Consider the following 24,472-nt stretch of genomic DNA (forward strand, 5'->3'; position numbering starts at 1 on the left):
GGAGTAAACGGTTTTCTTCCTGGGTCTACAACTCATTTTTTTTAATGAGTACAAACCAAAAATGTAAATTACGACCAATGTTTTTGTCGACTACTTGTTAAAGTGTGTCATCTGTTAACTGTTGTACTTTTTCTCAGGCGTGTGTGTGAGAGAATGCCAAATTGACTTAGCATCAGTCTTTTGGGGTGAACATATAATAAGTAATTGCTTTTATTCTACCCGATGAAAATTTCTTGTTAGCTTTTCGAAATGACCACACACTCAGGGGTTAAAAAACCTATGTATCTGCCTATGATTGATGTCAGACAGTAAGTGAGGTGAATTGGGCATTTGAGTTCTCTCCCATCCCTGTATCTAACATTTGAAGAAACATCTTAGCAAAATGGCAGCTTATTACACCAAGCTTTTGAATTTTTTTTGTAAACTTCACAAACGCAGTTAATTTGTCAAGTCAACATTATATTTAAATATTCAACAGCCTTTCCACCCTGGAAACATGAAATAGAAAACTTTGCCTAATTGCACAGTTAAGAAGCATTAATATCTGGGTTGATACTCAAATAATCATTCAGCTTCAGTGCACATATTTTCCTCTGTGATATACAAAACATTCTGCTCATTAGTGCTGTTTTCAGAGATAGACAGAATTTTATGCTGGCTTTTACAGATGGATAGATAAGGTCCATATTATCAGCATAAACCAGACAATTAACATAGTGGCCAGCAGCATCTCTTCGCACAGCAGTTTCTCATAGTGCTACATCAAGGTCATGCACATAAGCATCAAACAACATGGCTGAGGGATTTTTTTTCCCCTTTCACTTTATGCAGGGGGTAGATAGGAGAAAGAACAGATAAAATAAGAGATGCAGCATTTTAATAGGCTTCTATGTATCTTGACCTGCTACACACTTGACTATATTCTGCTGTGTAGAAGTGGCCTGAGGTTCTTGATTATAGTGAGTAACATTATAAGACGACAAATAAATAACCAGAAATGAAATAACATGTTTATTACTGAAGTCTGGATTGTTTTTTGCGATGTTTATGGTCTTTTTTTATGAGAACTGTTAAAAGATTTGAGCAGGACTCATGTTTCATTATGTTATTAGGAAAGCAGAGAGAACCAACATTTATATAAGAGTCTTTAAAGATCAGGTGATGTCCCAAAGTGTTTTACAGCCAATGGGATACTCATGAAGTGTAATCACCATTGTAATGTAGGGAAAGTGGCAGTCAAATTGCGCATAACAAGGTCTCGCAAATTGCAATGACATGATGGCTAGTTAATCTGTTTTAACGCTATTGCTGAAGGATAAGAATGGGCCTGGTCACTGGGAGGAAGGCTAGAGAATAGAAATGAGGAGTAGAACATTTTTTTGACAGCTGCTGAGGAACAGCTTATAGAATCTAACAAAATCTTATTCAAATGGTTTGGAAATCTATAACCACAGAGGGAAAATATGAATGGACCACATCCATAAATTGCTCAAAGACTAAAAGAAATCACAAAAGTGGATGAATCAGAAGTATTCAGTACAACAATGTCTGTCTTAACATAGTAACCCTATTGCTAACTGGTAATCTATTTTACTACAAGGAAAATAGCTATTTGAAAAAGGAGATGTGAATACAAGTGAGTCACAGCAGACATATTGCAGCCAATTGTTTCACTTTTATTCTAATCACAGACAAACTACTACTTGAGGCTGTAGCTACAATCAATGTGATGTGAAGCTGTAATAATGTAAAGTTTGAAAGGATATATGTTTTATGTGCAGAACAAAGTTTGAAATCTTTGTTGTCAATTGAATTTCAGGCAGCTGCAGTGCCTATTGTACTTAAAAAAAATTAAATGCTGTATATCTCTTCAACTGCAGACAGTGCCAGAGAATAGAGACGGGAACGCTTGCTCTGAATTCATGGTTAACATCCACCATGATAATTGTGCCCAGAGGCTGTGGTTCCTCTACTCCGACCCTATCTATCCTCTTCATTGTATAGATTTTGGAAGTACACACAGCCCAATGTTTCCTCATGTCCTTTCTGTAAATCGGAACTATTTATACTTTATTTTTGCTGCTCTGACTTCTACACAATTGCCAGATGCATCACTCTACAAAATGTATTGGTTGTGCATTATTTGTAATGAACCTGTTATGAAAAAGTATGTAACCAAGGGAGGGTGAGACTTAAAATATCAGGATGTAATGTTTCATTGAAACAATGGAGACTAAATGCCTTGGTCCATCACTTTCAGAGCAGCATGGATCTTGCAGCTGTCTTGTGATTGCAGGCTTAGTTAAAAATTTATCGTAGTTTTATTACAGTTATTACAGCTATTACATTTCACTATGAGAAGTAATGAATAGGAAAGGTTTGCAGGGATATGGGCCAGTAGCAGGCAGTTGGGACTAGTTTAGTTTGAGATTATGTTTGGCATAGACAGGTGGACAGAAAGGTCTGTTTCCATGCTGTATGACTCTATAACTCTATTACCACAAAATCATAAGATTATTATGATCGAAGTGAAGAGGTCTATTCTGTCCATTATGTCTACTACTTGAGGCTGTAGCTACAATTAATGTGATGTGGAGCTATAGTAATGTAATGTTTGAAAGGATATCTGTTTTATGTGCAGAACCAAAGTTTGAAGTCTTTGTCATCAATTGAATTTTAGGCAGCTGTAATGCCTGTTGTACTTAAAAAATATTAAAGACTGTATATCTCATCAACTGCAGACAATCCCTGAGAATAGCTTTTAACTTACTGCCAAAATCTTACCTTTTTCTCATAACTCTGCACATTGGATGATTATTTAAATAGAAACAGTTCCTCTTGATTCAATTAATCCTTAGAAGAGTATAAAGACAGTAGGAGTACACTTAAGAGAGAAATCAGGAGGGCAAAAAGGGGACATGAAACAGCTTTGGTAAATAGAGTTAAGAAGAATCCAAAGGGTTTTTACAAATACATTAAGGACAAAAGGGTAACTAGGGAGAGAATAGGGCCCCTCAAAGATCAGCAAGGCGACCTTTGTGTGGAGCCGCAGGAGATGGAGCAGATACTAAATGAGTATTTTGCATCAGTATTTACTGTGGAAAAGGACCTGGAAGATATAGAATGTGGGGAAATAGATGGTGACATCTTGGAAAATGTCTATATTACAGAGGAGGAAGTACTGGATGTCTTGAAATGCATAAAAGTGGATAAATCCCCAAAACCTGATCAGGCATATCCTAGAACTCTGTGGGAAGCTGGGGAAGTGATTGCTGGGCCTTTTACTGAGATATTTGTATCATTGATAGTCAGAGGTGAGGTGCCAGAAAACTGGAGGTGCTTATGAAAGGAGGGACTCCTGAGGGACAGGATGTACATGTATTTGGAAAGGCAAGGACTGATTAGGGATAGTCAACATGGCTTTATGTGTGGGAACTCATGTCTCACAAACTTGGTTGAGTTTTTTGAAGAAGTAACAAAGAGGATTGATGAGGGCAGAGTGGTAGATGTGATCTGTATGGATTTCAGTAAGACATTTGACAAGGTTCCCCATGGGAGACTGGTGAGCATGTAATATAGGGAGAACTTGCCATTTGGATACAGAACTGGCTCAAAGGTAGAAGACAAAGGATGGTGTTAGAGAGTTGTCTTTCAGACTGGAGGTCTGTGACCAGTAGAGTGCCACAAGGATCGGTGCTGGGCCCTCTACTTTTCAACATTTATATAAATAATTTGGATGTGAGCATAAAAGGTATAGTTAGTTAGTTTGCTGATGACACCAACATTGGAGGTGTAGTGGACAGTGAAGAAGGTTACCTCAGATTACAACAGGATCTTGATCAGATGGGCCAATGGGCTGAGAAGTGGCAGATGGAGTTTAATTTAGATAACTGTGAGGTGCTGCATTTTGGGAAAGCAAATCTTAGCAGAGTTTATACACATAATGGTAAGGCCCTAGAGAGTGTCGCTGAACATAGATACCTTGGAATGGAGGTTCATAGCTCCTTGAAAGTGGAGTCGCGGGTAGATAGGATAGTGAAGAAGGCAGTTGGTATACTTTCCTTTATTGGTCAGAGTATTGAGTTGGGAGGTCATGTTGCGGCTGTACAGGACACTGGTTAGGCCACTGTTGGAATATTGCATGCAATTCTGGTCTCCCTCTTATCAAAGGATGTTGTGAAACTTGAAAGGATTCAGAAAAGATTTACAAGGATGTTGCCAGGGTTGGAGGATTTGACCTATATGGAGAGTTTGAATAGGCTAGAGCTGTTTTCCCTGGAGCGTCAGAGGCTGAGGGGTGTCCTTATAGAGGTTTATAAAATCATGAGGGGCATGCATAGGATAAATAGACAAAGTCTTTTCCCTGGGGTCGGGGAGTCCAGAACTAGAGGGATTAGGTTTAGGGTGAGAGGGGAAAGATATAAAAGAGACCTAAGAGGCAACCTTTTCACTCAAAGGGGGTACATGTATGGAATGAGCTGCCAGAGGAAATGGTGGAGGAGGCGAGTACAATTGCAACATGTAAAAGGCATCTGGATGGGTTTATGAATAGGAAGGGTTTGGAGGGATATAGGCCGGGTGCTGGCAGATTGGGTTGGGATATCTGGTCGGCATGGACGCGTTGGGCCAAAGGGTCTGTTTCCGTGTTGTACATCTCTATGACTGTATGGCTCTAAACCTACCTAACTGCATGAAGACATTTTTCTTACTTACATTCACTTCTTTTGCAAAACACTTTAAAACAGTGAGTTTGGTGCTGGTAAAGCACAGCAAGTCAGGCAGCATCCGAGGAGTAGGACAATCGATGTTTCAGGCAAAAGCCCTTCATCAGGAATGAGTTCATTCCTGATGAAGGGCTTTTACCTGAAATTTTGACTCTCCTGCTCCTCGGATGCTGTCTGACCTGCTGTGCTTTACCAGCACCATACTCTCAACTCTAATCTCCAGTATCTAAAGTCCTCACTTTCGCCTACTTTACAACAGTCCCCTATGTTTCTAGATCCATTTGCAACTGGGATCAATTTCTCACTATTTGTTCTGTCAAGATCCCTCATGGTTTTGAAAATGTTTATCAAATCTTCTCAGCCTGAAAAACAGTCCCAGCCTCCAATCTTTCCACATAGCTGAAAGTTCTCACCCCTAGAGATATTCTCGTAAATCTCCACTGCTCTCACTCTAATGCATTCACATCCTTCCTATAGTGTGTCTCCTAGAACTATGCACAGTACTCTACCTGAGGTCTAATGAGTGTCTTATAAAAGTTTATCATAACCTCCCTGCTCTTGTACCCTATGCCACTACTTATGAATCCAGAATGCTCTATGATTTATTAACAGCGCTCTCTACCTGTCCTGCCAACTTTACTGGCTTATGTACATATACATCCAGGTTTCTCTGGTCCAGCACACTCTCTACAAAAGTACCCTTTTTCTTATACTGTCTTCCCATGTTCTTTATATCAAAGTGAATCACTTCACATTTCACCACATTGAACTTCATCTGCCGCATATTTGCCCACTTCATTCATGTGTTAATCACCTTTTGATGTTCTGTATTGTCCTCATCACAGTTTTAGGTTATCTACAAACTTTGAAATTGTCTCTGCAACCACAATCTCGATCATTTATATTTCTCAGGAAAAGCAAATATTCCAGTATTGCTGTCTGAGGAACACCACTACAAACTTTCTTTCAGCCCAAAAACTATACATTAACCATTTCCTCCACTTCCTAACCCTCAGCCAATTTTTATCTATGCGGTTACTACTCTTATTCCATGAACTACAACTTTCCCCACAAGTCTGTTTTGTGTGGCATTGTATCTAATGCCTTTGGAAGTCCATATATACTGAGTCAACCCTTACCCTCATCAAATCTTTCTAGTATCTTTTCAAAAAAAAACTCTAGCAAGTTAGTTAGACACATTTTGCATTCACAAATCCATGCTGACTCTTCTGAATTAATCCACACTTTTCCATGTGACTATTAATTCTATCCCTAATAAAGGTTTCTAGAAGATTCCCCACCTTCGACATTAAATTGAATGATCATTATAATGTTTTTTTTTGAACAAGGATGTCATGGTTGCAATTCTCCAATCCTCTGGAACAAACCCAAACCGCGGGGAGATATCTGGATAATCTAATTCAATCCAGATAAATATAAGATGATGCTTTTGTGTAGGACAATCAAGGCAAGAAAATACATAATGAAAAGTAGGATCCTGGAAAGCACCAAGGATCAGAGAGACATAAGTATGAGGGGCAGAAGTCGGGTAGAGAAGAAGAAACTTCTCTTGATGGAGGGATCAATGATCAGGGACATAGGTTTAAGGCAGATGGTTTAGAAGAGATGAGTGGAAAAATCTTTTCATCCAGAGTGTGGCAGAAATCTGGAACGCACTGTTTGAAAGAATGGTAGAAGCAGAAACCCTCATCACATTTTTGAATTATTTAGATGTGCAAGACATAGAAGATGATGGGCCAAGCACTGAAAAATGGGATTTAGAATAGTTCAGTGATTGCATCTGCACCAGTCAAAAACAATGGGCCAAAGAGTGTTTTTCTGTGCTGTAGATCACTATAACTTTGCTTCACTAATCTATGAGATCATGGCTGATCTAATAATCTCAAGTCCCCTTAACCTTTAATTCCATTTCTGATTATAAATCTGCCCATCTCAGATGTAAATATACTTAACAGCCCAGCCCCTGCAGCTCTCTCCAGTAAGGAATTCCACAGATTCAATACCGTCTGAGAAAAGAAATTCCTCCTCATCGCATCTGAAATGGGCAACTCCTCTTTCTTCATTCTGAGATTATGGCCTCTGGTCTGAGACCGTCCAAGGGAAACAACCTCTCTACATCCACCCAATCAAATCAGATAAGAATCTCATATGTGTCCATAAGGTCACCTCTCATTCTTCTAAACCCTGGTAAGTATAGCCCAACCTACTCATCTTCTCCTCACAAGACAGTCCCTCCATACCTGAGATCAGCCGAGTGAACCTTCTCAGAATCGTCTCCAATGCCAACTTATGATTTCTTAAATAAGGGGACTAAAACTATTCACAGTATTTCAACTATAGATTGAGTAGTCCCTTGCATAGTTTTAGCAAATTTTCATATTTTTTATAGTCCTATACCCACAATAATAGTTATTTGTAATTTAGTTATTGACTTAAGAATATTGATCTAAGTTGATCTGGAAATAGATTAGTGTCATAGTCACAGGAATAAACAGCCACGGAAACAAATGCTTTGGTCCAACTCGTCCACGCCGACCAGATATCCTAAATAAATCCATTCCTGTTTGCCAACATTTGACCCATATCCCTCTAAACCGTTCCTATTTCCTACCCCAGGGAAAAGACACCTGCCGTTTATCTTATCTATACCCCTCATGATTTGATTTTATTTGGTTAAAAAAATAGAATGACCAGAGCAGGAGTCAGTCATTCAGCCCTTTGGGCTTGCTCTGCCGTTCCGTAAGACCATGGGTGATCTTCCAACACAGTACATTGTTCCAGCTTCCTACCTGTAACCTTTCACCCTTTTTGCCCTCAGAACTATATTTATCACCACCTTGAAAACATTCCATGGTTTGGCCTCCTCCACTTTCTGTGGCAGAGGATTCCACGGGCTCCCACTCTCTGGATGAAGGCATTTCCCCTCATTCTCAGTCCTACAGGGCCTACCCTGTATCTTTCGATTGTGACTCCTGCTTCTGCACTTTCTGGTTATCAGAAACATCCTTCCTGCATTTCACCTGTCTATCACTGTTAGAATGTTATAGGTCTCTATGAGATCTCTTTCAGCTTTCTAAACCCCAGTGAAAATAGTCCTAACCAATCCAGTCTCTCCTCATATGTCAGTCCAGCCATCCCAGGAATCAGTCTGCTAAACCTTCGGTGCATTCCTTCCATTGCCCGAGCATCCTCCTTCAGATAGATCAAACTGCTCACAATATTCCACATGTGATCTCACCAAGGCCCAGGACAATGGCAGCAAGATATCCCTGCTCCATTACGCAAATCCTCTCAGTACCATAAAGTTTACCACCTTCACTGCCTGCTTGCTTTCAGTGGCTAGTGTACAAAGGCCTTGTTGCACCTTCTTCTTTCTCAGTAATGTAATAATCTGCCTTTTTGTTTTTGCGACCAGAGTGGATAACCTCACATTTCATTAGGTTGACAGATTCACAAGTGTGCTGGGTTTCGCCTTTCCCTAGCTTCTCCTGAGAGAGCCCTATTTCCACAGTTGCTTTTGAATGTCTTGCTTTGCAGGCCTCAAGGAGAATTCATTCATCAGCACAAAACCGTGAAGGCCGATTGACAGATTAACCCAGGAGCCAGTGCCATGTATAATGCAGGACAATATCTCGAAGCCTCCCCAACTCTTAGCAGGACTTATACACTGAGTGGTAAGGTTCTAGGGAGTGTTGCTGAACAAAGAGACCCTGGAGTGCAGGTTCATAGCTCCTTGAAAGTGGAGTCGCAGGTAGATAGGATAGTGAAGAAGGCGTTTGGTATGTTTTTTTTATTGAGTACCGGGGTTGGGACGTCATGTTGCTGCTGTAGAGGACATTGGTTAGGCCACTGTTGGGATATTGCGTGCAATTCTGGTCTCCCTCCTATCGGAAAGATGTTGTGAAACTTGAAAGGGTTCAGAAAACATTTACAAGGATGTTGCCAGGGTTGGAGGATTTGAGCTATAGGGAGAGGCTGAACAGGCTGGGGCTGTTTTCCCTGGAGCGTCAGAGGCTGAAGGGTGACCTGATAGAGGTTTACAAAATTATGAGGGGCATGAATAGGGTAAATAGGCAAAATCTTTTCCCTAGGATCGGGGAGTCCAGAACGAGAGGGCATAGGTTTAGGTTGAGAGGGGAAAGATATAAAAGAGACCTAAGGGACAACTTTTTCACGCAGAGGGTGATACGTGTATGGAATGAGCTGCCAGAGGAAGTGGTGGAGGCTGGTACAATTGCAACATTTAAGAGACATTTGGATGGGTATATGAATAGGAAGGGTCGGATGCTGGCAGGTGGCACTAGATTGGGTTGGGATATCTGGTCGACATGGATGGGTTGGACCGAAGGGTCTGTTTCCATACTGTACATCTCTATGGCTCTATGACTCTGTGAACTTGCTTTGCTTGGGTATCGGTCAGTTCACAAGACCTACAGCCCCTCGATATTGTAAAGAGGCCAAAACTGCTGTAATATTGAATGGAAATGGGGCAGGTCAGAAAAGAAAGTACACTGTAGGTGTGGAGACTTTGGATAATTGATAAACTTCTCCCTTCTTCCAATTGGCCCTGTGTTTTGGAGGAAAAGTTTAAGGGAGATATATGTGGAAAGTTCTTTACGCAGAGGCTGGTGGGTGCCTGGAACACGTTACCAGCAGAGGTGGTAGAGGTGGGCACAATAGCGTCATTTAAGATGTATCTAGATAGATACCTGTATGGGCAGGGAGCAGAGGGATATAGATCCTTAGAAAATAGGTGGCAGGTTTAGATAGAGGATCTGGATCAGCACAGGCTTGGAGGGCCAAAGGGTCTGTTCCTGTGCTGTCATTTTCTTTGTTCTTTGTTCTTATTCATATACCCATCCAATTACCTTTTGAATTGAATTGAATTGAATTGAATTGAATTTATTGTCACGTGTACCAAAGCACAGTGAAAAGTTTTGTCTTGCGAGCAATACAGGCAGATCACATAATTAAGTAGCATAGATAGTAAATAATAGGTAAACAGTGGCAAAAACAAAACACAGGTACAGTTTCCGAGCCCATTCAGTATTGTAACAACAGTAGAGTAGAAACTGTTACAAAACTGGCTGGTGCATGTGTTCAGGCTTCTATACCTTCTCCCAGATGGTAGAAGTTGTAGAAAAAAATTGCTAGGGTGGGATGGATCTTTAAGAATGCCGGTGGCCTTTCCTTGACAGTGGGCCTGGTGGATGGATTCTACAGATGGGAGGTTGGCTTTTGTGATGTCCAGGCCAAGTTCACCACTCTCTGCAACTGTCGCCGATCTTGAATGGTGCCATACCAGATAGTGATAGATCCAGACAGAATGCTCTCATTGGCACACCTATTAAAATTTGCAAGGATATTCACTGTCATGCCAAATTTCCTCATCTGCCTGAGGAAGAAGAGACGTTATTGGGCCTTTGTAACCAGTGCGTCCACATGAAGAGTCCAAGAAAGCTTGTTGTGGATAACCACTCCCAGGAGCTTGACACTCTCCACTCATTCCACATCGATGTTGTTAATGTCTAGGGGGGCATGAGTAACATTCCTCTGAAAGTCAATAATGAGTTGCTCGGTTTTGCCAGTATTGAGAGTTAGGTTGTTCTCAGTGAACAATTTTTCCAGGTCTTCCATCTCCCATCTGTAGTCTGTTTCATCACCATCTGAGATTCAACCAACTATGGTGGTGTCATCAGCGAACTTGGAAATGGCATTAGTCTTTTAAATGTTGTAATTGTACCAGTCTCTACCACTTCCTCTGGCAGCTCATTTCATACATGCACCACTCTCTGCGTGACAAAGTTGCCCCCTAAGTCCCTTTTATATATTTCCCCTATCACTTTAAAACAATGCCCTTTAGTTTGGACTCCCCCACCCCAGGGAAAAGACCTTGTCTAGTCACGCTATCCATGCCCCTCATGATTTTATAAACCTCTATAAGGTCACTCCTCAGTCTCTGATGCTCCATGGAAAACAGTGTCAGTCTATCCAGACTCTCCTTGCAGCTCAATCACTTCCAACCCTGGCATCCTCCTCAAATCTGTTCTGAAGCCTTTTGAGTTTCACAACATCCTTCCTATAGCAGGGATTCCAAAAGTGGCCTAACCAATGTACAGCCGCAACATGACCTCCCAACTCCTGTACTCAATACTCTGACCAATAAAGGAAAGCAAACCAAACACCTTCTTCACTATCCTATCTACCTGCGACTCCACTTTCAAGGAACAATGAACCTGCACTCCAAGGTTTCTTTGTTCAGCAACACTCCCTAGGACCTTACCATGAGGTGAATTGATTTCATGAAAAGAATAAAATTAAAATAAATAAAAATATAAATTAAATAAATAAATTCATGTTTTACTGTTCATCAATTCAGCAGATTTGATATAATACATATGATTTTATATTTATTATAATTGTTACACTATTCAAAATCTTTCAAATATTAATCATTTTTCTTATGTACATATATCTTTGCAATTTCAGTAGATTTCATTTTTGAATCTGAACAACATTTTACTCTTCAAACTTTTCTCCATGTTCACCCACTTTTAGGTTGGTTTGAGTTTAAGAACAGATACAGATTCAGCAATGGAGTTACACAAAGTGTTAAAGTAATCCAGATACTTTCCTTCATTCTTGGATCCCATCATATCCTCTGCTGCTGTGAAGCCCCAGGAAAGAAGTGCAAGGAGCAGGACTGTCGGAACCTTGGCTGCTCTGATAGCTGCAAACAGCAGGAGGGAGGCATATGTCAGTCTGAAGGAACTGTACTCCAGTCAGATTTCCCGTTCTATTCCCAACCACCTCTGCTAATACCTGGTGCGGAAATGCATTTCAAATATAGTCGGCACTTGACAGACAGAAATGATAATCTCTGATGGGAACTCTAACCGACCATAATAGAGGTGTGAATGGATACCTTCCTGGTACAGATTTGCACAAATAATTAACAGTAGTTCATAAATAATCTCATGATGCAAAAATATTGCTGAATTTTAGTGTTTTGTGATTGTCCAGCTTGTTCTTCAAGAACATTAGCTTACTTATATTTCAGTCTAATCATTCATACATTCAAAACTATCCCAGCTTTTTTTTCTGGTGACTATTTATTAGTTGCTGTTGTACATTGTGTTATAAACTGTGTTCAGCTGAGAAATTCATCATTAAAACTCAAATTCAATGTTGGGCTAAGCATAATAATTTCTAAAAATGGAACATCATAATATGTTCTCCTTTCAGATTTTACATTTATGTTACTTCAAATAGGAGGGCATAACAATCTCCATCACACAAACCACCATCATCATTGTTTTCAGCCATCAGTCAACAACTCAAAATATTGAGGAAAAGAAAATGGAAATTTTCTGTGCCTTTCCCTTCACACTTCTAAAAATTGAACCCTTTTTTTAAGTCTCTCATTCTCTGTTGGGTTTCCTCTCCTTTATGGCTGCCTTCATTTGAGAGATTGGTAGGGTAAAGAGAGCTATAAATAGCTGCTTAGATGCCCTGAATATTTCACCTTGGCTAACCCTACAATCTATTCTCAAGGATAAGTAAGGATTGTAAAAGTTGGTGATGAATGAGCATTACCTGCTTATAATTTCCAACGTCGTAACAGTTTCATGCTTTTCAAGAAACAAGGATTGAGTGTATAATCGTAACTTTGTATCCTATAAACATTTTTAAAAATTATCCCAGGAAAATCGAAAAGCACAACAAATATGTAACTGTGCATACTGATAGAAGAGAAATGGATCAGATACAGGAAAAGCCACAAGAGTCATCGAAGAGTTAAAATGATTGCAAACTACTTTTTAATATTTGACATTGCACCCTACTGTCCGGCTGCATCTGTGTGGCAGAGAATCTGTGACTGCTGGCATGGAGTTGAAGGCAGAACAAGTGCAGGTGCAGAGAAGCCCGTGTGGTTTGAATGTCTGGGAATGAGTTCAGTGCAGCTTCCTCTGTCATTGAAGCTACACTTCTGAGGGTGTTTGAGTGACATTCCTGGCCGGTATGTTAGCCCTGGTGCTGAGAACTTCTGTGTTTTGGCACGGGCCCATCCTACATGAAGGAAACCGCAGTGCAGTGGTTCTCTACATTAATAAGGAAAAGCTCCTCAGTGGATCACTCTGAAGCAGTAATTGTGTACTGTGGCAGTCCACAGCATCAACTTCTGCTGCTGTTCCTGGAGACCGCAAGTAGATTGGTTTATGTATTTTCTGTCTCATTGCTCTGAAATACATTCGTTTAGAGTAGAGCCAAGGCATGACTTGGAGGTTTAGGGTTGGGGGTCGATGGTGGTTTAGTTCATACACTACCCGATAACATTTGAATTCACCTGCCATGGTTGTAATGAGTTTCATAACTCTTGGTTAGGTTGCTAAGAGGAATGCCTCTCAAGAGCTGAATATTTCTATCTGGAGTAAGAGGGAGAAAACAAGCAGATTACCCATGCTTCCCAGAGTTAGGCATTTTTCCTGTCAAAAGACCATGATAAAAGTTATGGATAACATGCATGGAAACCCAAAGATGCTGAGTTCTACTCCCACAATGACAATCTTTATTCATAGAACATGGAGCTGTACAACACAGAAACAGGCCTTCAGCTCACAATGTTGTGTCAAACATGTCACCAAATTAAACTAATCCCTTCTGCCTGCCCTTGGTCCATATCCTTCCATTCCTTGCATATTCATATGCTTATCTAAAAGTCTCTTAAATGCCCCTACCATACCAGCCTCCATCACCATCCCTCGTAGCATGTTCTGGACTCCTACCATTCTCTATGTAAAAACAAACTTGCTCCTCACATCTCCTTTGAACTTTCCCCCTTTCACCTTGAATACATGCCCCAATAAGTTCTGCTCCATATATTTGGCATCAGTAAAAATAACAAAGTATTTTGAGAATGTTGCGGTTGTTTGTCCCTCGAATAGTGTTCTGAAAATTCATACAAATTTCAATGTGCTAATTTGAATGTAGAATCTTTTTTTAAGAAAACAGAAATGAAAAAAAAATTAGTAGAATTAACCAATAAGTTACCATAAAAATCTAACTGGTTCACTGCAATCATTGGAGAATGGTCCTTTTTTTCAGCTTATGTAAGTAATGTTCTGGGAGTAGGAGAAATAAACACAGCAGGAGGGAAAAAAAGAGAAGAAAACAGATGGCAATATTACAGGGATTCTCACTTAAAGCATGCTTTTGTAAGGTGAGACACACGGCTGAAAGAACAGAATTTTTTATCTCATTGTGGAAATCAGTTATTCAAATAAATGTGTGCATTGGGAGATTTGTTGGTAACTGTGCCATTATATTCAGGCAGGCTCTCCTGTTTGAACACAATGCTATTTAAACAGATTTTGTGAACCTGACTTCACACCATCTCTCATTCATGTATCACCACTGTACTCACTGACCTACAATTGGCTGCTAGTTCAGAAAAGCCTTGATTTTTAACATTTTTGATCTTATTTTAAATGGCCTTAACCCTCCCTAGCTTTATAACCTCCTCCAGTCCTACAACCCTCTCAGATATCTGCACGCCTCCAATTCTGGCCCCTTGGTATCCTTGATTTGTATCATCTACTTTTGGTCATCATACCTTCAACTGCCTTGTTCCTAAATTCTGGAATTCTCCCTGAAAATATCTCCACCTCTCTCTTCTCTTAAGATGCTGCCAAAAACTTACCCCTTTAACTGAGCTATTGGTCTTTTGTCATAATTTCTTCTTATGTTTGTCCACCCTCGGGTGACTGTCTGTGTGGAGTTTGCACATTCTCCCCATGTCTGCGTGGGCTTCTTTCGGGTGCTCTGGTTTCCTCTCGCTGTCCAAAGATATGCAGGTTAGGTGGATTGGCCATGATAAATTGCCCATAGTGCCCAGAGAGGTGCAGGCTAGGTGGGTTAAGCATGGCAAATGCAGGGTTACAGGAATAGGGTAGGGTTTTGGTCTGGATTGGATGTTCTTCTTGGGTTAGTGTGGACTTGATGGCCTGAAAGGCCTGCTTCCACACTGCAGGGATTCTATGATTCTCTGAATGTTCCTGCAGTGTGTTTACTACAATGAAGGTGCTATATAAATGTAAGTTGTTGTTTTTGCTACCATATACTGTACGCACGGTTCAGGTTTGGCAAGGATCTGAAGTAGCAGCAAATGGGAAATGACAGCAAAATTCAGTTTAGAACAGAATACAGATGAGGTCGACAGAAGCTCAGGTTAAAGAATGCATAATCTCAGTTCAATAAAATATGCAAAATTTAACACTGAGTCAGGAGCACCAGGTTTATAAGAAGAAGCACAGCTTTTTAATATGTTAAACATCTCTCTCTGTTATTCATGAGAAATTCAGGCAGCTTATCAAAAGGTTTCAGGGCTTCAAATTTTACCTGTAATTACTGGTACCCAACCACAAAAGTTGACTAAACTATTGAAAAACCAGCTGACAAACCATTAGACAGGGAAATGTGGTTTCAGAGCTGATTCTGTTCTGAGGATCAAACAGAATTTCTGCCAGTTTTTATAATTGCTGACATTGTGCAATTCAAAACATTTCAGATCCAGAGCCTCTTCGCCAGCTCATAGTACTCTTGTAAAATGAAATGAGAAGAGCAGTGTCTCCGGATGAGTGGAGAGCAATTTTTCCCTGTCCCAGTCACATCACTCGGGCGACTGTCTGTGGAGTTTGTACATTCTCCCTGTGTCTGCGTGGGTTTCCTCTGGGTACTCCGGTTTCCTCCCACAGTCCAAAGATGTGCAGGTCAGGTGAATTGGCCATGCTAAATTGCCCGTAGAATTAGGTGCATTAGTTAGGGGGAATGGGTCTGGGTGGGTTACTCTTTGGAGGGTCGGTGTTGACTAGTTGGGCTGAAGGGCCTGTTTCCACACTGTAGGGAATCTAATGTAATCTAATCACTGTTTAAAAATGGGGCTGAAGCAGGATCACAACAGGAGTGCCTCTCTTTAGATCATTTGAAATTAGATACATTGTGCTCTTTGTTAATTTTATGTCAATCATATTGTTAAGATCCAAAGGTGAAGGGCATTATGTAATTTAGACCTAAACAAGATGTATAAAGAGAGACTGCTAAGAATGGGTTTGCCAAGCAAGAAGCAAATGCATGTATTGCTACAACCTGTGAATGAATCCACTCTCCTTATTATTGACGCAGAGAATGCTAGAGAAACTCAGCAAGTCTGGCAGCATCTGTGAAGAGAAAAACAGTGTTAACACTTCAGGTCCCGCATGACTGTTCTTCAAAACTAATACGTTTACTCTGTATATCCATACTATATTCAAAGATGGCGGTCGAATAGGACACTTCAGACAGAACTCGTCCGCTCCTTCCACTTCCTTCCCTTCTTTTCCTCTTTTCTTCCTTCATTTTTGTATCATTTTCCCTTCTCTCTTTTTTCTCCAGGCCACGGACCCAGTGCAGACCCAGCGGAGCAACCTCCAGCCTGGCATAGCCTCAGCGTGGACTTCCAGTTTCAAGTGATTCCTCGAAATACAGTCCCACTGTGGCTAAGCACATAAGAAAGACTGTAACGTTTGAACTTCCAGCTTTATTTCTTTATTTTCTACTTAAAACTAAGAACATCTGCAATGTGTAACTTTTAACCTTATTTTGTATGTTTTATGCTGAACTATAATTACTGCAATGTTTAACTTTCAACTTTGTTATGTCTTTCTACCTTGTTCTTAAGATTCTGTACCTAGGTACTTGAACCTATGGTGGCGTCTTTTGTGGAGACGTTATATACTTTTCACTGTACTCCTCTACTTTTGTACTTCAGTATACATAAAAAAATCAAAATCAAACTTGACCAGCTGGTTTACAATATTACATGCTCTCTCGATCACTAAACATCAATACATACTTCTCTCAGGATGTCACCAGCGATGCAGTTCAAATTCTCCCCCTTTCATTTCCAATATTTTCAACATACACCAACAACTCTGTTTTCTAGCCAACAATTCCATTCCTCTTCATGACCACTGTCTGAGGCAGAACATGACTGCTTGTGACATTGGTGTCATCTAAGATGAGCTTCTACAATATATGGATGTAAGCATTCAGATCTCTATTGAAGAGACTGACTCTCCCCTGCCTCATCTCTTCAGTTACTGAAACCCTCACCCATATTTTTGTAGTCTGATACACAACTGGTTGGTCTCCAAATATGCCATCCTGCAGAAATTTGGAAATATCTAAAACTCTGCTGCATGTGTCATTCCATACTAGGTTTTGTTCACCTGTTATCCCTCTGTTCATTAGTTATATTGGGTTCCAGTCAAGTGACAAGTGGATTTACAAACTTTCATCTTTATTTTCACATTACTCCCAAGCCTTACATGTTCTTATCCCCATCATTTTATTCAGCTTCGAAAACCCTTTGACATATCTGTGCTCCAATAAATGCAACATGCCTGGTTTTGACTGCTCCAAATTTAGTGGCCTTGACTTCAATTGCTTACAACCTTCTGGAATTCCTCCTCAAAAGCTCTTCACCTCCCTACTTCTCTATCTTCCTTCACAAATTCTTTCAAGTCTACCATTTTGATCCAGCTTTAAGTCATCTGCTGTGGGATTTAGACTCAAATTTTGTCTTATAATATTTCTGTTCAGCCCCTTAGGACATCTTATTGTGATTTTTTTTCAAAAGAGTCAAGAGTAGTTTTATTTGTAATTTCTAATATATACGACGGATACAGTAAAAACAAGACAATGTTCCTCCAGGACCAAGGTCCTACGTTAACAGCAATAATAACAACAACACAAACTACAGTGTAATAATGAATGAACATTAATAAAAAACATTGTTTCAGCAGTAACTCGAAAAGATGGAATAAAGTGTGATCATAGTGTTCAGGAGCCGGATGGCACTTGGGGAAGAAAGTGTTGCATTGTCTGGTTATGAGAGACCGAACGCTCCAGGCTCCAGTATCTTCTGCCAGATGGCAGGAGGGAGCATAATGACATTATTGTTACTATTTAAAATCAATCCACCTTTAAGGAAAGGGATGGATTGAGGAGTTGCAGAGAACCAGGATATCTTTAAAAAACATCTTTCTCACTGGTGATTTGTGTTGAAATGGCCCATTTAGAAACACAGCAGAAAGTTGCCAGGTTTTCATGTGAAATCATGATCTCATAGCATCACACAGATTACCTAAACTCATCTGCCTGTCCTTACAGTTGCATCATAGTATAAGAACATGATAATGCAGTTGTTACATTCCTGAAAATAGTTGCAATAAGTAAGGTTGCATAACTTGAAACAAATGGCCCCATAGAAACCCATGTAAATGTTCAGGCTGCAGTCCCAGATGTCAAACAAGTACATAATACAAGCACAAAGTTAATTTGAAGCGCCAAATATGCAAAAAGAATATATTTTCACATTTCTCATCTGATTACAACAATAGTTTCATGGAGGCTGAAAGCTGTGGATCTTCATCCAACTCATTTGTAGCTCTCAAAGTTGAAGGTTGTGCTCATCAGACTGCTTTGCGAGGTTGAGGAGTATATTTCAAAACTCATCCAGCCTTGGTCGCATTGCTGACTTCTTTTTCCTAATGCACATTTCCCAATAGCAATGAGCGGCATCATTTACAAACTTTACCACCTTGCAGCTCCATTCACAATCCAGGTCATCACCATCAAAAATATACAACACTGACTCTAACTATTAGAATGCTTCTGTTACCCTCTCAGTGGGAGGAATTTCAGGAGGAACAAGGACTTCAGATTCATCCTCTTTGCTGTATTGATTTCCTGTGTCTTTTTTAAAAATAGATGGAGATGTCATTCAGACTGGCAATGCCCAAATGAGCTGAACAAACAGTAACTGTAGGGGAGGTGATGGCCAAGTGGTATTATTGCTAGACTGTTAATCCAGAGTTCTGGATCAGTGGTGCTGGAAGAGCACAGCAATTCAGGCAGCATCCGAGGACAGGCAAAATCGACGTTTCGGGCAAAAGCCCTTCATCAGGAATAAAGGCAGAGAGCCTGAAGCGTGGAGAGATAAGCTAGAGGAGGGTGGGGGTGGGGATAGAGTAGCATAGAGTACAATAGGTCAGTGGGGAAGGAGATGAAGGTGATAGGTCAGGGAGGAGAGGGTGGAGTGGATAGGTGGAAAAGGAGCTGGGCAGGTCGGACAAGTCCGGACAAGTCAGGGGATCGTGTTGCTGGAGGTTAGAAACTAGGATGAGGTGGGGGAAGGGGAAATGAGGAGACCCAGATAACATTCTGGGGATGTGGGTTCAAATCCTGCCATGGCAGATGGTGGACTTTGGATTCAATAAACATCAGGAATTAAGAATCTAGTGATGTCATGAATCCATTATCCTTTGTTGGAAAAACCCATCTGATTCACTAATGTCCTCTAGGGAAGGAATCTGCCATCCTAACCTAGTCTGGCTTACATGTGAATCCAGACCGACAGTCATGTGATTGACTCTTAACTGCCCTCTGGGCAATTAGGAATGTTGCCTTGCCAGCAACACCCTTATCCTGTGAATGAATGAAACAAAACTTGCCAGGAATGCTGAATTTTGGTGCACACTTATTCCTCAATGCTGCTGGGAATCTGGTAAGAACTGTGTTATTTTGAATCAGGTGCATGTTGTTCGAATCATGGATAGTGAAGTAAAAACCATGTCTTGGTGAAATGGTGTTAATCGAGGACAGCCTGTACTTGTTTGAAGAAGAAAACTAAAAGGGCCACTCTTCACTATCCATTCTGTTCCATCACCCAAGTAATCTCACATCAGCTCCATTTGAACTGTCAAAAGACAGAGCGATTTACTTCATGAAGATTCAAATTCCTTTGATCATCTCACAGTAGACAGCTAGAATGTTTGTGATTAAACAGTGAGTGCTCATCACCTCGTTGTGGAGGCTGGGTGGGAGTAATTACCGAAGCTGACAGAAGAGCAAGCCAAATTATCATTAGGAGATACAACCCTTAACCAAGGTTATTTTAGCAACTGCTGCACTTCAGCTCTTGATGTTAATTCAGCTGTTTGACCTTATTGCACACATGCTGCCACTAATATCATCAGCATTTTTGGTTTGATCATCAGTTTGTGGAAAGGTAGAGATGGAGGGGTAAAAACTGCACATTGAAGACAATCTTGATGGTTTAATTTTCTTAAAAGGGGGTCGTGATGGTTAGCCTTCTCTTTGGTTTTCCTCGCTCTCTGTTAATGTAACCATTTTGGACAGCTCAATTCAATTACAATAATAAAAGCAAATCAGCAAGTTTCAGCATGTCAGCTTGCAGCTGCATGGCTGGGTCCTGAAACTGCTTCAGAGAATGAGATTTTTCTGAGGGATCTGGGTGAGCGGAAGGTTAAATTGCAACGGATGGCTTCATTGAAAGCTCCCAGTGACCTGCCTGCACAGCAGTGCATTTCATGATCAATTTTGTGTTTATGGATTTTCCATTTTTCATTCAGGTTAACTTTTATGCTGACTGACAATTGCTCCAGCCTCTGCCATTATCTCTCGATATCTTTGAACACTGTGGCTGCTGGGCTTTTTCATTTTCACACCGGGCTGTCAGTCAGACTCTTCCCCCACTCCCCCCATTGCTGCAGATAAACAAACAGACTCGTTTGCATGCAGCCGTAAGGAATGATCCGCTTTGCTCTGTGAAACATGCGACATACCCAACATCTGGACGAGGTCCAAAGGAGCCGGCCAACAGTCAGCAGAACTCGCGGAACGTTTCTGAGAAGCTTTGTCAATTTGATGGGCCTGGCCCCCAATGACAGTGATTGGCTGTGAAACGCCATGCCCTGAGCGAGGCAAACACTGATGGGCCCTAATAAATGCCGTGATGGACTGTGATGGCTCTGCTCGAAGAATATTTGAATTACATTCTAATTTCAACCACCTAATTGGGAATAAAGTGCAATCATCTCGGCCTGTTGCAGAACCTGTGATGCTTGTCTCCCACCAGAGCTGTCTGCCAACCTTGTCATTATTCAATTAAGATTTTTAACATTTTCTGAGTCACGGGATGACACGGGTGGCACAGTGCATTTCTTATGCATGAGCTGGGATGGCCATGAATGCTCCAGCCTGCAATTTGCTGATTGGAAGCCTTCAAGTCATAGGGAAAAAAATGGAGACACTTAATACAAAGCATGTGGCCTAATATTGTTTTAATGAACTTGCAGAATCCAAACAAGGGCCAGCTGCTCATTTCCTCATTCTGTCTCCCATTTATTTCTCATTAAGGAAATCGCCTGCTTGTCAAATAAGATATTTATAATACTATAAATTGATAACGCAGCTGATAGAAGTTTAAAAAAGAGAAGGGATTTAGGTGCGTAATCTTTATTGTGAGCTGAGATCTGCATTGTATTAAAGGGGAGGGGGTGGTGAAGTACTAGTAGAATCAAGATTGCTTGTTCAAAAAAAAAGGCTTGTTTTACAGCTCAGTAGTAAACAAAATCAGGACTGGCTCTTTTCATTTTAATCATTGCTTTATGTTCTTTACAAAATTCAACTGTAGCAGAATTGATTTTATCAAGACATTGATCCCACAAGGTCATACGCTGTACAGACTTGATTTCCATAAGCAAAATTCCAGAACCGATATTTAAGCTCAGCTCAGTTAGAATAGTTTGTTGAGGGAAGTACTCAGACTTTTGGTGGAATCCTGTTTTTAAAATTTATTTTCTTCCTGTCCAAAAATATAATCAGCACTGTGTTGACATTCTCCACTTAACACGTTCCAAGAAGACCCCTAATGGAAGTCGTGCAAAAGGAATCCCTCATCTCTATTAGTGTGATGTTTTCCTGATTCATCAATATTCAAAGAAGCCACCATTTTACGAATACCTTTGTATTCTGTTGCTGAGCATAATTGATATTGCAGCAGATATCTCACACATAATGAGCACTTATACTGCAGTGCATTGCATGCAATTGCAGCAAATCTAATGCACAGAAGCAGGCCATTCAGCCCAACTAGTTTGCACAGGCCATTTTACCTCCTAAGTCTACCCCCATATCTATCTGAATCCTTTCAGCATATCTTCCTATTCCTCTAATAGAATCATTACTGCACAGAAGGAGGCCATTTAGCCTTCATATCTGCACAAAGTCTACAAAGGTACAAATCATCTCATGCTCCTTCCTCACCTTCTCATGCTCTTTCAGATAATTGTTCAATTCTGTCTTAAAAGCTTCAATGGAACATGACAGTGCACTCCTCCAAGTGGAGGTAATGGCCTAGCGATACTATTAATCCACAGTGGCAGGTAATGTACTGAAGACCACGGCAGATGGTTGGAACATGAATTCAATAAAATCTGGAATTAAGAATTTAATTATAGGGCTCTTTTATGGTGCAGTGGTAGTGTCTCTATCCCTGGCTTCAGGTGCTACTGCTCCAGAGGTGCAGAGGTGTGTAGTAACATTTCTAAATAGGTTGATTAGAAACTAGCTTAATTTAAAATAAAGTATTTAATGATGTCCATGAAAGCAATATTGATTGTTGTAAAAACCGACCTGGTTCACTTATATCCTTTCACTAATGCTGTCTTTACCTGGTCTGGCCGACGTGATTCTGGACCTAACGCCAAGACTCTTAACTGCCTTCTGGGCAAATAGGGATGGGTAACAAATAATAAACACAACAGTGACTTCCACATCCCATGAATGAATATACAAATACTCCCAATCATAATCGCTTGAAAAAAGGTTTTTTCATGTCACCATAGGGTCATTGCCATTTTCTTAAATGTGTGTCCTTAATTGTTCTCAATCCTTCCACGAAAGGCAAGAGATGATTCTGAAAATCTCTTTCACATCTCCTGTCTATGTTCTTTTCTCCAAGCAGAATAACCTCAATTTTTCACATAACTCAAGTTCCTCATCTCTGGATCCATTCTCATTCATCTTCTCACCACCCTCTCTAATGCCTTCACATCCCTTCCTAATGTGTGCTACCCAGAACTGGATGCAATATTCCAATTGAGGCAGGCTTGGCATAACTTCCTTACTTCTTGAGATCAATGTCCCCAGTAATAAACCCTTGGATAAATATGATTTACCGGCCATCCTCTCAACCAGTCCTGGTTTCTGCACATATGTACCCAAATCCCTCTGATCCTCCAAACACTTTGGAATTAAATTTTCATTATTTTCACTTGGTGGTTGGGGATGGTCTGCAGTATTGTTTGGGGACAGGTGTAAAATGTATTTCTGGGAAGGAGCATGAGTTTTTTTATCCAACTAGTTCCTAGCTTGTTTCCTTTTGAAAGTTTCTAAGCTAGTATCATCTGTTCGAGTCAACTCCATGTTCAAAACACTTTCTGATTAAAGGCATAATTATGTTGTACTGATGTCCACTAGCTTTGGTTTATTTCACAAATGAGCAAGTCCTTTCCTCATCTACCCATCAATTTCAATATCAGGTCTTTGGGTCTTCTGTTTTTAAAAACAAATTGTCCCATCTTTCTTGTCTCTGGCAATATCTTTGTGAATTTATTTTTGCACCTTCTCCAATGCTTCCATGTGCTAATATGTATGAAGATCCATGCTGTGCATGGTGTGATCTGGTCAGGATCTTATAAAAATTTAACATAGAATCACTACAGTGTGGAAACAGGTCATTTGGCCCGACATGTTCACACCTCTGAAGAGTAACCCACCCAGACCATTCTATATTTACCCCTAACTAATGCACCTAACCTCCATATCCCTGAACACTATGGGCAATTTAGCATGGCCAAATACCTAACCAGTACATCTTTAGATTGTGGGAGGAAACCAGAGCAAATTCAAGCAGACACAGGGAGAATGTGCAAACCCAACACAGACAGTCACCTGAGGTTGGAATCAAACCTGGGTCCATAGCTCTGTGAGGTAGCTGTGCTAACTGTTAAGCCACCATGATAGATTCAGTATTTTTGAATGACATATCCTTATAAATGTATCTCAGGAGTTTGTTAGCATTTTTAATTGCTTTGCTGACTTGTAGCACCGCTTTCAATCATTTGTCCATCAGTATCCCAATATCTGTTAGTTTGTCCAACTGTTTTATTCAGGCACGTGTTTATATTTTTCCTGTCAATATATATCAAATTATTTATATTAGAGTTCATTTGCCACTTAACTACCCAGCTTTTCAATTTTCTAATGTCCACTTGCATTATGTTGCCTTCTTCCTTTATGTTAGCTTAACAGTTTGAGTTTGGTATAATCGGCAAATGTTGGTATTGTATTACTCATTCCAATCTAAATTATAAACGTAAATTGTGGATAATGACACTTTAACACTCTTCTTTGTCTTCAAACTGTTAGTTGATTTGCAGACTGCTAGTAATCACTTCTTATCATGTGCTCCAATATTTCTCATGATCTTAACTTGTGGCATTTTACTGAAGACCTTTTTAAAAATCTAAGCATATAGCATCAACTATATTACTCTTGTCTACTTTCCATTACCTCTAGAAAGATGATCAAGTTAGTTAAGCATGATTTAGCCTTTTGAAATCCATGCTAATTAGTTCTTATTATGATGTATTTGTTGAAATGTTCTATCACTTATCTTACTGTAAGTTCTGGTAGCTTTCCTATCACTGACTTTAAGTTGACTGATCAATGGTTCCTGTTTTTTTTGTTCTACCTCCCTTGTAATGTCTAAATATATCACCGTCAGCTGCACCTACCATTGCTCTGTGCTCAAAATGGGG

The 24,472-nt window shown here is 40.3% G+C and overlaps 1 long non-coding RNA gene across 1 annotated transcript; it reads left to right on the forward strand.

Annotated features, from left to right (window-relative positions):
• Window positions 1-895: 895 nt before the first annotated feature.
• On the forward strand, window positions 896-14,452 carry LOC122562472. The gene is made up of 3 exons (XR_006315317.1): window positions 896-959; window positions 11,304-11,656; window positions 13,851-14,452. It is a non-coding gene; the product is annotated as an uncharacterized LOC122562472 (long non-coding RNA).
• Window positions 14,453-24,472: the final 10,020 nt, after the last annotated feature.

This window comes from Chiloscyllium plagiosum, chromosome 25 (genome assembly GCF_004010195.1).
Source record: "Chiloscyllium plagiosum isolate BGI_BamShark_2017 chromosome 25, ASM401019v2, whole genome shotgun sequence".
Taxonomy (NCBI): domain Eukaryota; kingdom Metazoa; phylum Chordata; class Chondrichthyes; order Orectolobiformes; family Hemiscylliidae; genus Chiloscyllium; species Chiloscyllium plagiosum.